Here is a 10,155-nt window from a genome sequence, read left to right as displayed (position 1 = left end):
TGTTTGTCTTCATTAATCCTACTTCTATTCTGTTTCGTGCCAATTGATATTCACAACACTGCGACATCTGTTGCAGAATGGCTGTGAAAATTGGACTTGTTTGTTGGCAATGCCGCCATAGTGTCATATTTTATTGACACTTTTTTCCCCGTGCTCTGGGATGTATTAACAATTTTTGTTGTTATGTCGGCCTACTGATTTTAAGATCGCGGGTTCGAATCGAGCTCAAGGCCTAACAATAATTTTTTATCATTATTATTGTTATGATAAATTTTTTCTTAATTGAAAACATTTTTAAATTAGAATAGAAGAAAGAAAAAATTGAAGTTTTTTTAAATAATTTTCTTATATCCTACTTTTTTTAACTCTTATTTTTCGTTCGGCTCCATTCACATATGCACAGGTAATTCTCAAACTTGTTATGAAATAATTTAAATATATATTCAGACTGCATCATTAAATAATAAAAATTTCTCGATAAGAGAAATATATGAAAAAAATGTATGTTATGCGTTTTTTCAAACCTTTTGGATTTTAGTAATAGTTTATCGTTATTAATATTTTTTATTAATGACAAAAAAATTATTTATTAATAAAAAATAAATAAATAAAATGGTACCTTCCCACTCCCCTCAAAGATCAATCACAAACCGTTCTTGAATTGAGAGCGAAAAATGTTATATCGACCACAAATTGTTCTCGAAGCGTGGGAACGCAAAATCTTAAATCAAGTCGAAGTTGTGCTTGAAATGAGCACAGAAGGTTCAAACATCAAAGTTACTGCCGTGCGCCGTCGATATCAAAATTAAACTCAATCGTTACACTTATCAACTGAACTGCTGAACAACTGAACCTGACTTTATTATTGGCAATTTCTTTTTTAAACATACAATTTTTCTTATGCTACTTACTTAGCTAAGTTGCTAACATACTTATAAATTTACTTATATCGTACAGGTGAATTCGCTTACAGCGCAATAATTTATTAACAATGTTGTTGTTGTTCCTCTTTACAAAAGTTGCTTGATAATCAAATAGATTTAAATCGAATTGTTTTATTGCTTTTATTATAGTCTTATAATTTTGCGTATGCAAGCAAAAGTAACCTAATTGGGCAACCAACGTGTTCACATTACGTCTGCATGGCTATTTAGTGCAAAGGAATGTGAAGCAGCTATTTTTGTCGTTTTATTAAAATATTGTTTACTGAATTTGGGTTTCAGTAACTGCTGTGTAGGCAATATGTGACGATTGTTGTTAACTGTGCTAACTCCCCCTTCTTAAGTATCAGCGCCCCGCTGATGAAATATTAATGTCTTAGTTGGAAGTCTGCTATTGGTGGAATGAAAAAAGATTTCCTATTTCTGGGTCGTAATGCGATATACAAAGCAATCGACAATATTATTGCTAGGATAATGGTTGCGAAGCTTGAGCTAATAGATATTACACTCTTTGAGGATATGTCTTCTAATTTCCTTACATTGGTTAAATAGAGTTCATGCAAATAGTTGAGTTCGAGTTTGATTTCATTTTCAGTTAGGTTGTTTTGGAGTATTGCAGGTAATATTTGGTATGAGCTAGTTTGCCAACTTGTATAACTAATTTTGTTTAATGTTATGGTTTCATTAAGAAAGTTTATGATAAATGTACCATTCAATTTGAGTGACTTGTTGTCGTAACTGAGCTTTCCAAAAAAATTTGAGGCAAAAAGTGTTCCTTCTGTGATTAATTCAACTATGGCTTTATATTCATATTGGTAATCGCACATTGCTTAGTCCTCCCCGAGGATTTGAGTTATACAGTGATTTTCTTCTATTTTTGGAGTTAATTTCTTCTGCAGATTGTAGTTTCGTCTATTCCCAGGCAGTTTCCCATGATGCCATGTGACGTGAAAATATTGGAAAATTCTAGATAAACTCGTTTGCTGTTTTTTACGGTTGAACGAATAATGACATTGTTGAAAAGAGTGTCTTCTGTTTTTGGAAGTGAAATTACGTATAGAAGAAGTGAGCCTTTGACAACCATTGACGGTTTAGCATATTCAAGCGCTTGTATTTCTTTTTTAAAAGGAATTGTGCCAGTTTGTGATAAAATATTTTCGATATATCCTTTATTTAAGAGTTGTGAGTGAACAATTCCTTGTTTTGCTAACTGGGCTGCCATTAGCATTTTCGAAATTTCACCTTTTATTATTCCTAGCTTATTAAATAGCGTTTGTTCAAAAAGCTGCGTATTGTCTTCTTTTATTTCGTCCGCTATTCTGTCGTGCTGTTTTTTGATGTTTTCTGTCAGAGTGTGTGTTTGTGACATGATTTGGTCCCAGTCAGTAGCGTCGAGATTTCCTGCTAAGCACTTCCAAGCAGACCCTATTCAGTTAATTGATCGTTTGTGTTTGGTAGCGTTTTTGGTCCGTAACTGGTCCAGTATATTGTCTATCTCTGTAAGTTCATGTTCTAGTTGCGGAAATAAAATGCTTGTCTTACTAACTTCGTTTTGTACTATTGGTCTTATATCGCCAACTACTCTGTCGTACTCATCCAAGTTTTGTTTTACCCTTGATTTGTTTATCCTTCTTTAGAGCAACTTCACCAGGTTCGTAACTTTTTGGCTTCGACCTTTTCCTGTTATGGGTTTTTATCATATTTTTTGTTTCCTAGCTATTTAATTACGAATGTCTACATTCACTATGTCCCTAAAATTCGTGAGATCTTTATATTAATTCTTTGGGTCCTCCCAAAAAATATATCGGCGGTTTTTTTCTTCGTAACGGAGTATGTGGTGTTATTATACCTATCAACGGCAATGGTGACAATTTCTTTTAGTGAGCTATCAGGATATTCAGATTATAGACACCTAACAATTTCTATTATTGTAGAGTGCACACGCTCCATTGTGCCGTTAACTTCACTCTTTTGGGGTGGTGCTAAATAAATTTCAATACCTAAGCTTTCCAAGTAATTGAGTGTTATTGGACTTATGAATCTACCCTCGTTGTCCATCACTAAGGCTTTTGGCACAGTAAAATAATGTAAAAGTTTAATTAATTTGTCTCTAATATGTAACATAGATTTATTTTTGATTTTAAAGAATTTTACAAATTTAGAAAACTTGTCAACGCATGTAATAAATTTTTTGCCAGACATTTCGATTATTTCAATGCGCAATATTTCTGTTGGGAATGAAGGTATTGGCGTTGCCTGTAGTTCAGGCTTTTGAGGGAGGCGATCGTACTTGTTCCACCCACAAGTTTTGCATGATGTTATGTATTTTTTTGTAAGTTTACTCATCTGAGGAAAATAGTATTTTTCTAATATTTGTTCCTTATTTTCCCTATCATTACGGTGGGCCCTCCTATGCCCCCGTTCGATTATTTTGAAATTTACTTCTTCATCAGGAATGTAAGTAACAAGTCTTTGCGTGATTCTGGCACGAACCTTAGAAAAACTTTCCAGATAAACCTGTTGTAACAATGCAATATATTTTTCGGGAATTTTGATTCCATTAATTATATTTGGATTAAGATAATTTTTTTAATATTTTAATTAATTTTCCTTTATCGTAGATTTCACTTTTAATACGATGCCTGTGGTACCTTGTGTGAGGTTCTTTGTGAATAATTTCATTTTGGCCTTCTTCAAATATAATTTGGTTTTTAAATACTTTTAATGGTGCCTCGCAATGAGGAATAAGCTGTGAGCTATCCTCTGCTGCACTATGTTGGGAATTAGATGTTGACGATGTCAACGAGTTAATTTCCATGGGAAGCCTGGAGAGCGCATCTGCGACAACATTGGTCTTCTCTGGTTTATAGAAAAGTTTATAATTATACTCTTCTATGCGTGCCTTCCACCGTTTAAGCTTGGCATTATTATTGCTATTACTCAATACGAATGTTAATGGTTGGTGGTCAGTTAGGATTTTAATGTCTTTTGCTCCGTATAGGTAGGTTGTTAGTTTGTCAAGAGACCATACTATAGCTAGCATTTCCTTCTCAATAGTCGAGTAATTTTCCTCGGTTTTATTGAGTGACCTAGATATATAGGTTTTGGGCTTATCCTTACCGATTTCTCCATGAGAAAGGACTGCCCCAATCGCGGTATTAGAAGCGTCTGTTGTTAGAATAAAGGGTTTATTGAAATCTTGAAATGTCAAAATCTCAGAAGTAATGTTTTCAGGTCATTAAATGATTTCAGTCTTTCATCAGCTAAAGAGACTGTTATTTTTTTGGATTGGCTCGCCTTTATTTGCGCATTTTCACCCCTTGTCAAATTCGTGAATGGTTTGGCAATTTTTGCGAATTCTTGTATAAATCGTCTATAGTATGACGCTAAACCTAGAAAACTTTTCAGTTCTTTAAGATTTACGGGTACAGCAATTTTTTTAATCGCTGAAATTTTTTCAGGGTCAAATAAAATACCGTTTCCTGTGACAATATGCCCTAGAAATTCCACTTGGGTTCTGAAAAACTTAGATTTTTCCAGATTTACTTTTAAATTTGCTTTATATAGAAGAGCGAATATATCTTCAATATTTTTAAGATGTTCTTCTTTGGTTCTTCCTATTATTATGATATTGTCGATATAGAAGTAGCAGGATATTCCTATGAGGGGCTTAAGGACGTCATTTATCATGCTTTGAAATATAGAAGGCGCATTCTTAAGCCCAAATGGCAACCTAGTGAATTCGTATTTACCATTTGCGGTATAAAAGATAAGAAAAACAATGATGTTGTAATTGGTTTTGTCAGTTTTTAACATCAATGAGCGAATGCTCTTTATTCAAATATTGTCAGCTTATTTATACTAAATTATTCTAAACATATTCTTACATACATATTTACTTTAAGCATACATACTTACATGCATATTCACCTTAAGCATACATACTTACATATCTACATACAACTCGATACAAAATATGTACCTACACACCTGTGTTGAGTTGTGACTTCTGTGGGAAATGCAACGTTCGCAAATTTGCTAGAATGCAAATTTGTTTGGTTGTGTGTTGTACACACATCTGTATTAAATCGTGTGAATGGCTATGTCAGAAAGAATTATCGAATGCCTTTTTATGTGTTGATGAAGATTTAGACTATTTTTGTTACAAGATAGCATATTAGCTGATTTAAATATAAATTGTTGGCTGCTTACACTACACCTCCCTTTTTTTCAGAATGCTTATGCATTTGGAGAATGCATGAGCATTCTATTTTTATTTAGTTAAGTATAAATTAATTCTACCTTTGTATTTTATGTTTGTAGGTTGAACATTTTCTTATTCTACTAATTTAAGTGTATTTTGGTGTATTATTATTTTCTTATTATCTATGATATTGCTATTCTCTATGTTACGGGGAAATTTTTGCTTAAATATTTGAATATTTTTATCATAACTAATCTTTTGTTTTTCTTTAGCCTCTTTTACAAATTTAAAGGCTCTATCCTGTGCTATTTGTAACCTATATTAAATTTCCCATTGGGTATGGCAGTTAAAATTTAGTTAAACCTTATCTAAACCGTCGGCGCGGCTGGCATATCGCTTATATATATATATATATATAATTATAATTATTATGCTGCCAGTCCTGTTGTTTATATCATCTTATCACCATTACAAATGTGGAACGCTTCCCGATTTAGGTGTAATCCTTGCGCAGGGGCCATGCTAATCTTCTTTGTATCGTTTCAATTTTAGTGTATGTTCTGTCGAAGTTTTTCAATTGCCGCAATTTTTATTGTTGGTGCCCGAATTTTATTCATCTTCTCTCTTTTTTTCTTTCTTTTACAAGGCTTAGGCTGTAATCAGCCTGTATAATCAAGGCAGGATCGCCATATAAAAGGTGTATCCTTTCCGGCAATGAACTTATATAAAGATTAAAAATAAATAATCGGTTTTGAGAGGTTTTAACATCAATGAGCGAATGCTTCTTTATTCAAATATTGTCAGCTTATTTATACTAAATTACTCTAAACATATTCTTACATACATATTTACTTTAAGCATATATACTTACATACCTACATACAACTCGACACAAAATATGCACCTACACACCAGTGTTGAGTTGTGACTTCTGTGGGAAATACAACGTCCGCAAATTTGCCGGAATTCACACACACCTGTATTAAATCGTGTGAATGGCTATACCAGCAACAATTATCAGATGCCTTTTTTTGTGTTGATGAAAATTTAGACTCTTTTTGTTACAGGCTAGCATATTAACTGATTTAAATATTTGGCATTGAAATTGTTGGCTGTGTACTCTACATCACATCATGCAGTATTCAAAACAGATAAGGTCACCACCAAAACTCGCGTGGTGTTCAACGCCTCGAAAATATCTGGGTCTGGCAAATCCCTCAATGACATTTTATACACTGGTTCAATTCTCCAACCACATCTCATGCTACTAATTCTACAGTGGGCCATGCATAAGTATGTGTTCAATGGAGACATTGAAAAAATGTACCGTCAGATCCTCATACATGTGGACGACAATGATTTTCAAAGAATCCTTTTTTGAAAATCGGCCAACTCCATTGTTAGCGATTTCAGTCTAAAAACGGTTAAATTCGGCGTCAATTGTGCACCATATCTCGCTATTCGTACGTTGCATCAACTATCCGATGACACAAAAGCGATGTTCCCCTTGGCTGCAATAATCCTCAAGACGCAAACGTATGTCGACGACATCCTATCAGGAAGTCATACCACCAATAACGCAACTGAATCACTCGTTCAAGCGATAAAGCCCTAAAATCAGCTGGTTTAATATTAAAGAAATTAACGGCTAATCACCCGGCGATATTAAAGCAGTTTCCGAAGGAGGATCTTCCAGACTCCAACTTCTTGAAATTTGAGAGCACTTCTAATACCAAAACTCTTGGCATTCGATCGAACGCGCTCACGGATAAATTTTCATACACCATTCTGCAGGAAAACACCTAAAATGCGGTCACAACGCGACAAATTTTATCTTCTGTTGCAAAACTTTATGACCCGGCAGGATGGCTGTCACCAGTTATGATCCAATCCAAGATGCTTCTCCAAGAAATCTGGCTGGATGGCAGCGATTAGGATGAAAGCGCCAAGCCCGCAACATTATCAAAATGGCAACATTTCGCAGAAAATCTGCCAGCCATTTGCCACATCAAAATCTCTCGATGTGTTAATGTCGTTCCATGGCAAGACTCCCAAATCCGCGGGTTCTGTGATGCCTCGGAAAAAGCATATTGCGCAGCGATTTACATCCGCACACATGTGGGAAACCAAATAAAATCTTCTCTTTTGGTTTCCAAAGGCAAATTTGCCCCATAAAAACTGTAAGCTTACCCCGCTTAGAGCTATGTGCTGTAGTCCTGCTCGCCAAACTGACTTCAACTGTTCGAACACAACTCGACTTAGAAGCATGCAACACCTTCTTATGGTCAGATTCTGAGATTATACTGGCGTGGTTAGAAAAATCTCCATCGACCTGGAAGACTTATGTGGCCAACCGTACCTCTCAAATTCGAGAATATCTTCTTAGCGGCACCTGGTGCCTTGTATCTAGCCAAGACAACCCTGCTGATCTTGGCACACGTGGTTGCAACCTGCAGGATTTAATAGATTCCTCACTTTGGTGGCACGGACCACAATGGCTTTCTTGCCACATTTCGGCATGGCAAAAGCTGAAAGCAGGTAGCGCTTCTCTACCCGAGAAACACAAGTTCGAAGCATATCACGCACTCGAGTAAGAGGACGATATTCTTCAAATATTCTCCTCATACTCTCGAGCTCTCCATGTGATTGCATACGTGTTCCGCTTTGCGAACAATGCCGGCAACAAATCTAAATCGGTGGCAACAACACATAATCCCCATCTGACCCAAAAAGAGTTGCAACATGCAAAAACGCGGCTTGGGGCAATGGCACAATCTCGCCATTTCGGGGCGGAAAAGAGCTCCCTAAAAAACAAAATGCCAATTAGCAAAGAGAGCTCCCTTCTGTCTCTTAGCCCCCTTTTCGATGGAGAAGGCCTCCTAGGTATCGGTGGCAGATTGGAACATTTTACATTACCATCCAACGAAAACCATCCAGTAATCCTTTCTCCGGATTCAAGGCTATACCAGTTGTATCTAGAGTTTTTACACCACCTGCTTCTTTATGCAGAAATACGGTTAATACTCCAAATGGTGAGGCAAGAGTACTACGTACCAAAACTAAAGCTTCTCATCAAGAAGTGCATTTTCGAATGCAAATCGTGCACGCTTTTCAAACAGAAAACGCGCACGCAAACAATGGGAGCGCTACCACCTGAGCGCTGTAATTTCTCACTCCCCTTTTCCACAACATGAATAGACCTTGCAGCTCCATTCCAGATAAAAGCAGCGGTTCTGAGGTGGACCACTATCATAAAAGTGTACGTGGCTGTATTCGTCTGTTCTGTCACAAAGGCAGTACACTTCGAGCTATGCTCGGACCTTACCACCGAAGCCTTTCGAGCAGCATTCGCCCGATTCGTTGGCAGACGAGGTTATCACTCAAAAATGATGAGCGACAATGGTAAAACGCTCATTGGCGCTCAGCGCGCACTCGAACGCGACTTCGTTTATTTCTTAACGAATGCTCCGCGGAAATTGTCCAGAAATATGCCCCCAGGGAATAAACTGGCAGTATATTCCACCCAGTGCCCCTCATGTAAGCGGCTTGTGGGAATTCGCAGTAAGAAGTTTTAAAACCCACTTCAAAAAAACCGCTGCATCCCACAAGTTTACATTCGAAGAATTCACGACGCTGTTGGTGCGTATTGAAGCAGTTCTAAACTCGAGACCTCTAACTTCACTATCCCAGGGCCGAGCTGACTTCCCAGCGCTTACCCCGGGTCACTTCCTTCGAGGTGCACCGCTTTTAGCCATTCCTGAGCCAAACGCGGAAGACCTCTACTGGATAAATCGATGGGAAAAGATCAAAGCGCTTCATCACCACTTCAGTCGGCGCTGGAAAGAGGATTATCTGATGGACCTTCAGAAGCGCTCTAAATGGCAAACGCCACACCGAAATCTTCAACCGGGCGACCTCGTCGTGATTAAAGACGATTCGCTCCCACCCACCAAGTGGCATCTGGGACGAATAGAAAACGTTCGCCTAGGCTCTGACAACCATATTCGGGTTGTGGAGGTTCGCACCCAAAATGGGCTCATCATGCGCCCCTTAGTTAAACTGTGCTTTCTTCCAATGGAGCACTCTTCGCGCACAGTGCCATAACTTATATACATTTTCCTCGTATAACCAACTGTCAGTAATAACTCTCCGTGTATCATCCGCTGTATCCAACTACTTCTCGTTTCTCTGTATGTTCTTATACTTTCAGGATGACACCGATCTGGCTCCCACGGCAGAGACCGACAACTGCCTGCAGTGTCGGCACTGCCACCGCTACCACGCGCTACGGACCGAACAAGAAGTAACCCACCTGTAGGGTCCAAAAGGCGCACACTCCGAGGAAAACTGCGGCAACCCCCAATGTTGCAAGGACGGCGCACAATCGCGCGAACCCTACAAGGCCTGAAAACGGCGCAATGCCAACGGCGCAATACGGCCAGACGCGCCTTAAATGCCACCATCCGCGCCTTGCAGAAACTGTAGAAGGTGCTTGCAGGCACTTCCCTGCATGGCGGGCAGGATGTTTAAGCCACCTTTATCAATACATCAACGGCGGCGAAATTCCTTTGCGCAGCCGTGCGCGGCGAGTGGAAAGGCGCCAGCACGTCTGCACTACCATCGTCCCCGATAGCCGACAATCCCGGACGCACTCCTTTTGCATATTTATGTATATTATTTTGAAGTTGAAGTTTGCATTAATTTAATTAACTATTAAATAGTAAAATAAAAAAAGGAAAGTGAATATTGAAAATTATAACGTTTTAAAGAAAAACAAACATCTTTTTATTTATGAAAAAAGTAGTGCAGTGTACAAACAAAGACCAGTTGTGTTCAATGTTGATGTCTGCGTATAGCTCGTACAGCTCATCGTTAAATCTTCTTCGGTACTCGCATTAGCCGACGCATACAGGTGCATAAATCTTTCGAAGAACTTTTCTCTCGAACACTCCCGCGGCTCTGGGAGCATCTGCTGTTGTCATGGTCCATGCTTCTGCACCACGTAGCAGG

The 10,155-nt window shown here is 38.1% G+C and overlaps 1 non-coding gene across 1 annotated transcript; it reads right to left on the bottom strand.

The window, feature by feature from the left end:
* Positions 1 to 5,615: 5,615 nt before the first annotated feature.
* On the bottom strand, positions 5,616 to 5,723 carry LOC137242949 (U6 spliceosomal RNA). Its single transcript, XR_010950419.1, has one exon. It is a non-coding gene; the product is annotated as a U6 spliceosomal RNA (small nuclear RNA).
* Between the last annotated feature and the right edge of the window lie 4,432 nt (positions 5,724 to 10,155).

This window comes from Eurosta solidaginis, chromosome 2, assembly GCF_040869045.1.
Source record: "Eurosta solidaginis isolate ZX-2024a chromosome 2, ASM4086904v1, whole genome shotgun sequence".
Taxonomy (NCBI): domain Eukaryota; kingdom Metazoa; phylum Arthropoda; class Insecta; order Diptera; family Tephritidae; genus Eurosta; species Eurosta solidaginis.
Note: the sequence above shows the minus strand (reverse complement) of the source record. Positions and strands in the feature narration are given on the sequence as shown.